The sequence below is a fragment of the Gekko japonicus genome, unplaced genomic scaffold (genome assembly GCF_001447785.1).
Source record: "Gekko japonicus isolate JY-2015 unplaced genomic scaffold, Gekko_japonicus_V1.1 scaffold1301, whole genome shotgun sequence".
NCBI classification, from domain to species: domain Eukaryota; kingdom Metazoa; phylum Chordata; class Lepidosauria; order Squamata; family Gekkonidae; genus Gekko; species Gekko japonicus.
The window spans coordinates 512,014-519,711 of record NW_015169213.1 but is presented as its reverse complement, the minus strand read 5'-3'; the positions used below and the strand labels follow the sequence as shown (position 1 = coordinate 519,711).

The 7,698-nt window shown below is 43.1% G+C and overlaps 1 protein-coding gene across 1 annotated transcript in view; it reads right to left on the bottom strand.

The window, feature by feature from the left end:
* LOC107114785 (slit homolog 3 protein-like) overlaps positions 1-7,698 on the bottom strand; it is a 291,107-nt gene that overhangs the window by 4,528 nt on the left and 278,881 nt on the right. The window lies entirely within an intron of this gene.

Sequence of the window (7,698 nt, the reverse complement as noted above, 5' to 3'; positions counted from 1 at the left end):
ACATAGTCTCCCCTGCTCTGCACAATACCAAAGGAAGGGGGTAGTCCAGGGAAGCAAGGAAAGACCCTTGGGTTGCCAACTTTCCAGGGATCCCCCAAAGATTGGAGATTCCATCTCCATTAGGGAGATTCGGCCAGAGGGGTCTCACTGTCTCTCTAAAAAGGCAGTGACGATTCTGTGAGTGGAGGCAGTGAACTTACAAAGTGAGATACGCCCACGGGACGAGGGTGGGAGGCAAACAGCTGAGTTGTAAACTGGAGCCCATTTGGCCATGGTAGGCAACCAAGCTTGGTTCAGACAAAGGAAGGAAACCCTTTGCAGGCCTTGGTGAGGAACTCATTGGGGCCAGTCCTGACTAGGATTGCCAGCTCCAGGTAGGGAGATTCCTGTATATTTTCTTGTAGAATCTATCGAAGCCAGGCTTTGGGGAGGGGAGAGGCCTTAGCTGAACAGAATGCCATACAATCCACCTTCCAAAGCAGTTATTTTCTCCGGGTCTGGGGGGAGATCTGTTGTCTGGAGTTCAGTTGTGATACCTGTTGATCTTGTCCACCTGGAGGTTGGCTACCCTAGGCATAGCAGTCAGTCTGCTAGATCCAGGTTCTAGCTGTAGAAGCTGAGTGGGTGATTTTGGACCAGTCACAGACTTTCAGCCTAACCTACCTCACAGGGTTGTTGTGCAAGTCAAAAGGGGGAAAGGAGAATGATGTAAGCTGCTTTGGTCCCCATTGCAGAGAAAGACTACTTTTCCTCCTGGGAATCCACTGTTGCCAATCTCCAGGTGAAGGCTGGAGACCACTCAGAATTACAACTGCTCTCCAAATGGCAGAGATCAGTTCCCCTGGAGAAAATGGTGGTCTCTGTGGCAGTCAGGGCTTTAGAGCATGGAAGAGGCTGCAAGTGTGTGTGTGGGGGAAATGGAAAGCTAGAGGAAATAAAGGTAGGTTGATGATTGGCTGGGAAGGAGATTTGATGGATGGAACCCGGAGAGGGTGAGGTTTGAGGAGGGATGGGACCTCAGACAGGTACAATGCCATAAACTCCACCCTCCAAACCAGCCATTTCCTCCTGGGTAACAATTGTTGCCAATCTCCGGGTGAGGGCTGGAGATCACTGAAAATTACAATTGCTCTTCAGGTAGAAGAGATCAGTTTCTCTGGAGAAAATGGTGGACTCTGTGTCATTATACCCTGATGAGGTTGGCACAGCACATTGACGCTGAGTGCCCAAGGCCTTGGCACTCTCCCAGAGCCTCTTTCTAGAGCTTGTTGTATTTATTTCCACAAAGGGCCTTATTCCTAGTATTCAAATATAGCACTTTGGCCTATTAGTTGAATTCTACATAAGATATATCTCATTTGACCACTGTGGCTGATTTTTGAAACCAAAATTTGAGATGTGTGTAAATTTTAAATTATTTGACAAAAATTTTACCCCACCTTTCTATCCTCATCAGGGCCAACAAGGTGGCTAACAAATTCAAAACACACAAAGCCACATCTTAAAACCATTAAAAACAACTGAAACCACATCATTAGAACAATTACAATCTGCATTAAAATATATACACATAAACATAAAACATTGGTCAGGAAGGAGGGATCACTGATGGAATGCCATTGGTGGAAGATGGCAACAGAAGGGGACAGATGTGTTTCCCTGGGGAGAGAGATTCAGAGTTTTGGTGTCATAATTGAGAAGGCCCTTTTCCAGATTGCCACTTGCCTAATCTAAGAAGGTGGGGGCACCCAAATCAGGACCTAATCAAGATATAACCAGAGCATACAACCCAGTGGAAAGGCCGCAGCTGGCTAACCAGACAAAGCTGGTAAAAGGCAATCCTAGCCACAGCTGTCACCTGTTTATCCAGCTGCAGGCCTGGGTTGCAGAGCACCCTCAGACTATGGATCTCTTCCTCAAGGAGAATGCAACCCCATCTACCTTATATCCTGGGTCAGATCTCCTGTTCACCAGAAGAACATCCATTTTGTCAGGATTAAGCTTCAGTTTATTATGCCACATGTACTCCAAAACTGCCTACAGACACCAGTTCAGGGTTTCTACAGCCTTTCTGGGATCAGACACATGCACAAGATAGGGTTGCCATCCACTGGAATTAGGTGGGTATGATGGGTAGAGAAGATTAGGATCCAGGATAGATTAGCTATTTTCCTGACCTACTATTCAGAGAAGGGGCAGCACTATACTAATTGTACACCTGGCCAGAAGAGAGGCCTTATGCAGGATATAGGATGGGAAGGATAAAGCAACATCTGCTATCTCTCACTGCAATGCTCTATGTACACAGGTCATTTTAGGCAAGAGAAGACTAAAGCTTACACAATGTATTGGACCTTGGTCCTCATCTTAAAAAAAAATCCAGCAGAGATTTTCATGATTCTAACACATTAAGGGAGAAAAGAATAAGCTTCCAGTTCCCTGTGGCTGTTGCCCACTGGATGTCAGGATCAGTTCATGGATTAGTTACCCCAGCCTCACCATTTCAGAAGCATGCAGTAGTGTCAGGCCCTTGAATTGGTAAGACTCCCAAGGATGTGCCATTTGTAGGAATTAACACTTCCATGGAGGTGGTACATAAATAGTGGTTTCAGTTCCTGTGCTGGCAGCAGCCCTCTCATTGCACTAGAGAGGAAAAATGTGATTTCTAAACTTTGAGGTAGAATCAATGTATGTACCAGGAACAATCTGTTTTTCTTATCTAGAGATGTCCAATCTGTAGCCATTTGTCAGAAGATAATCGTATAATGTTTGGCAGTGCTGGTTTTCAGTTCACGTAGGAGTGCATAGGCATAAATCACCAAGTCATCTGGAGCATATGGCTTTGTTAGATTAAGGTTTAAATACCCTGATTAAGAGGATTATAGCGGCTCATATGTTTTTCTGCAACATGCAAGGAAACAAGACTAAGCCTTCAGTATTTTCAAGTTCCTCAAATAGAAGATCTTTCTTAAAACAGTAACATTTTGTAATTATCACAAGGAAATAATTTTTCATTTAATATAGTTTTGTTAGTAGGTTACATAGGATTTATATTTCCAACTTCAGTAACATAATTTTGCTGAGACAGCAGGTTCTTCTTTTACCAACATGTCCTTTTTCCTTTCCTTCCCACTCTCTTTAATGAGATAGTAAAAGCCTGCATCCAGGGCTTGCCTGTTCTTTCTTTCAGAACTTTGTATTATACCTAGTTGTTCTAAGTTGTTCAAAATAACCATTTCAACTAGGAATTCTAACGATCATATATGATAACAGAACATGAACCACAAAATCAAACAGCTCTTACCATGAGTGTGTATACTACAGAAATGAAAAGCTTGAATTTTGAAAATGTGGGAATAGATTATAGATGTTTGAAAATTCACACAGTAAACCATTTCATTTATTGGCTGTACAAAGGATTAAACAACTGCTGGTCCTCATTCTACTGTTCACCACTACTCTGAAATAAACAGTGCATATCACTTCGTCCTTTGCACTCAGTATGGTATTTTTAAAAGGGACCTTATCAACTATTTCTTTCCAAGAGGACAGAAATGGCTATTATGGAGTAAACAGATATTTCCAGGGACCGTTTGCTGGCTGGGATTCCTGTCATGACTTCTGATATTACAAAGGTAACATTAAACAGCATCACTCAATTACTGCCAATGATGGGTGAGGGCTACTGTAACAAGGGTACTTCAAGTGGCAGATGAGCAACAAAATGCCAGTGTGAATATACCTTTGTAACTATGGGTTTGGAGCCAAAGAGGCAAGGCGCTTGTTCCATGAGTCGATGGAGGAGTTAATCTTGTGCTTTTCAAACAGGAGCCATTGAGTAGTATATGGCAAATTGCTTTTGAAACTGAGAGGTGATGCTTCAAAAGCAGTTTGCAAGTGTATGTGTGTGCGTGTGTCTAGGTAAACATTTCCTTTGCTTGAAAGTCAGTCAAATCCGACTCTAGGGGGCAGTGCTCATCTCCGTTTCCAAGCCGAAGAGCTAGAGCTGTCCGAAGATGTTTCCATGGTCATGTAGCCGGCATGACTAGACGCCAAGGTGCACGGAACGCTGTTACCTTCCCACTGAAGTGGTACCTATTTATCTACTTGCAATTTCTTGCTTTCAAACTGCTAGGTTGGCAGGAGCTGGGGCCAGAGACAGGAGCTCACTCCATCATGAGGCACTCGGGTCTCGAGCTGCCAAGCTACTGACCTTCCAGTCTGCATCTAAACATCTTAACCACTGAGCCACCGCAGCCTATGTCTACCTTTACTGAAATTAAGCAGTTCTTGCTCCTAGTCCACATGCCTTTAAAAACAACCAGGTAGAAATATTACAGCAAAATTTTCATGAGAACAGCAGACACCGAGGACACAACCCAGTTAATGCTCTACAGCTCTGTCCCATTAATTTCAGTGGACAAATTAAGAATATGTTTAAATATATGATACTGAGACTAACAGAACTTAAATGTGCTTAACTTTGACTGGATTGTGCCCCAACAGCTTTAAAGTTGGAATGCAATAATGTACAACTGGAGAACATAATACTAATGTTCTAACAAGAGCCTGAGAAATAGTAAACATTTGTTAAATCAGCTGCCCCCCACCCCCAGAAGACAATGAAAGGATTTCTTTCATAAAGATATGTGCTTATATGAACATATCTTCCTTGAGAGCGTAGTTGGCTGTTGCTATAATTGTCTGAGACAGTTGGAGCCAGTGGCTTGGCAAATGATGAAGGGAGCAAAGCCACAGACACTGATCAGCGTGTCATGGTCAGGCTAGCCATGCATGCTGGCTGTACCCTGGGAGGAGAAAAGGGGCATTCCCCATGAAGCAAGGTTTTGGTAAGATGAAGTTCAAATGGCCATCAGGTGGTATTCAAACTGATACCCCCAAAACAGTGCCAGAGATGAAAATACTCTGTTCCGTGCCAAGGTTTTATCATATTACATAGTCATAAGAACATAAGAGAAGCCAATGTTGGATCAGGCCAATGGCTCATCTAGTCCAACACTCTGTCACACAGTGGTCAAAAAAAACCCCAGGTGCCATCAGGAGGTCCATCAGTGGGGCCAGGATACTACAAGTCCTCTCGCTGTTGCCCCCCCCCCAGCACCAAGAATACAGTGCATCACCTGCCCCAGCCTGTGAGCCCCTATCTATACCTTGTGGCTAATAGCCACTGATGGACCTCTGCTCCATATGTTTATCCAGCTCCCTCTTGAAGCTGTCCGTGATTGTAGCCGCCGCCACCTCCTGTGGCAGTGAATTCCATGTGTTAATCACCCTTTGGGTGAAGAAGTACTTCCTTTTTTCTGTTCTAACCCAACTGCTCAGCAATTTCATGGAGTGCCCACAAGTTCTTGTATTGTGTGAAAGGGAGAAAAGTACTTCTTTCTCGACCTGCTCTATCCCAAGCGCTTTAACCTTTCGTCATAGGGAAAGTGTTCCAACCCCTTTATCATTCTAGTTGCCCTTTTCTGCACTTTTCCCAATGCTATAATATCCTTTTTGAGGTGTGGTGACCAGAACTGTACACAGTACTCCAAATGAGGACGTACCATCGATTTATACAGGGGCATTATGATACTGGCTGATTTGTTTTCAATACCCTTCCTAATAATCCCCAGCATAGCGTTGGCCTTTTTTACTGCAGTCGCACACTGTCTTGACATTTTCCTTGAGTTATCTACTACGCTTTCTCTCTTGGTCAGTCTCTGCCAGTTCGGACCCTATCAACGTGTATTTATAGTTAGGATTTTTGGCTCCAATGTGCATCACTTTGCACTTGGCCACATTGAACCCCATTTGACATGTTGACACCAACTCGCCCATCCTCGACAGATCCCTTTGGAGTGCCTCACAATCCTCACTGGTTTTCACCACCCTGAACAACTTCGTGTCATCTGCAAATTTAGCCACTTCACTGCTTACTCCCAAAGCCAAATCATTAATAAACATGTTAAAAAGCATTGGACTGAGTTAGGGTTCCCAACCCCCCCCCCCGAGTTTGAGGGGAAAACATAGAGTTTTCCCCTCAAATGGCTGTGGCCCCGCCCCCAGCGTGCCCAGTGTCTGTACGTCACATCCGGGCGGTGCGTGCGCACCCTCCAGATGCCGGGCAGGAGCCCCCCGCCACCAGGTAAGAATCATTTGGCAACCCTAGACCGAGTACTGAACCCTGCGGTACTCCACTGCTTACCACCCTCCACTTTTCTTATCAAGTGTGCACATTACTAAAAACCCCAAATACATCATTTTATTAATTCAGGTGGGCAGCTGTGTTGGTCTGAAGCAGCAGAACAAAGTTTGAGTCCAGTGGCACCTTTAAGACCAACAAAATGTTATTCAGGGTATAAGCTTTCGTGTGCAGGCACACTTCTTCAGATACGTCTATAATTTTATTAACTCAGCCACTGCAGTGACATTGCCACCATGTAGCAAATGTGAAATGTTTTCATACTAATGTAATTTAAGTACATAAATGTGTAGCTTTCTGCTGAGTCTATATGAGTAGGCAGAGGAAAACACACATCCCTTGAGTATGACATTAGGGTGCAGTCTAACTGTTCATTTCTAGGTGGCAGTAGAGCATCATAGAAAGACAACGTTTGGGCCTTGGAAAAAAACAGCATTGCTGACATATTGCTCTTTGTACTACACAATCATCTCAAATCAGAATGTAAACATCTTGGCAGAAAAATGAAGCTATGGCAGGATGTACTACCGCCAATATTAAAGCTTTCTAGGAACGAAGAATGAAGCTGATCTGTACAATTGACAAAAGGAAAATGTCATACTGTCTTAACATCTGTAAATGATCAAGGACTGCAAACATATCCAGCACACTTTTAAGAATTATTTTGATAAGAGATTAAATAAGAAATAGCAAGATATGTGTGCCTATGTGCGTGTGAGCTAGAGAAAGAGAGAAGATTTTAAATGGGAGTTGGATCAAAATCAACTTTGTGTTTGGATTCATAAAGCCAAAGCTTGTGTTAACAGTGTGCTGCCAACCAATCAGAAACAGCTCTCAATTTTTCACTTGGGCTAAGATCCAGTAAAACTATTAAAATGTTCTATGATAAAGTGGAATCTGCCCTTTTAAAAAGCCATTCTTGTGGAGTTCACAATATATACTTAAAATCCCAATGAAATATAAACATGTTGCATGACATTCAGTTGCATTTGAGTAGACGTCTCCAAGAGAATAACAAAAAGCCATTACTCTATCTGAATATATTTTTTTTAAAAATATATACAATGCCAGGAAAGTAGCTGCCATCAGCCATGATTACAAAGAGGACTAGAGAATATTACTTGGGCTTCTCTATGCGTAATCACATTTTGAGAATTGTAATCCAGTCATCCAAGTGAAATAGTATTGAGATGACTGTGATGGGGGGGGAGATGCAATTTACTGACATTCCGGTGAACAGAAATGTCACTATCTAGGAATGCCCAGACCCAAACAATGGGGAAATGACATGTTATCATTGTACGGTTGTCCCATATTCCTCCCAGCCAATTATAGACTGATTCCCTCAAAATATCTTGAGATATTTCTAGAACGAAACTAAAGACTGTAGTGCTTGGAAGAGAAACTGCAAACTGAAAGCTGTCTGAAGTGTTACACATTCTGGGTTAAGAAATGCCAGGAGCTTTTTGTCAACATACATGTGTTTCTGTAAA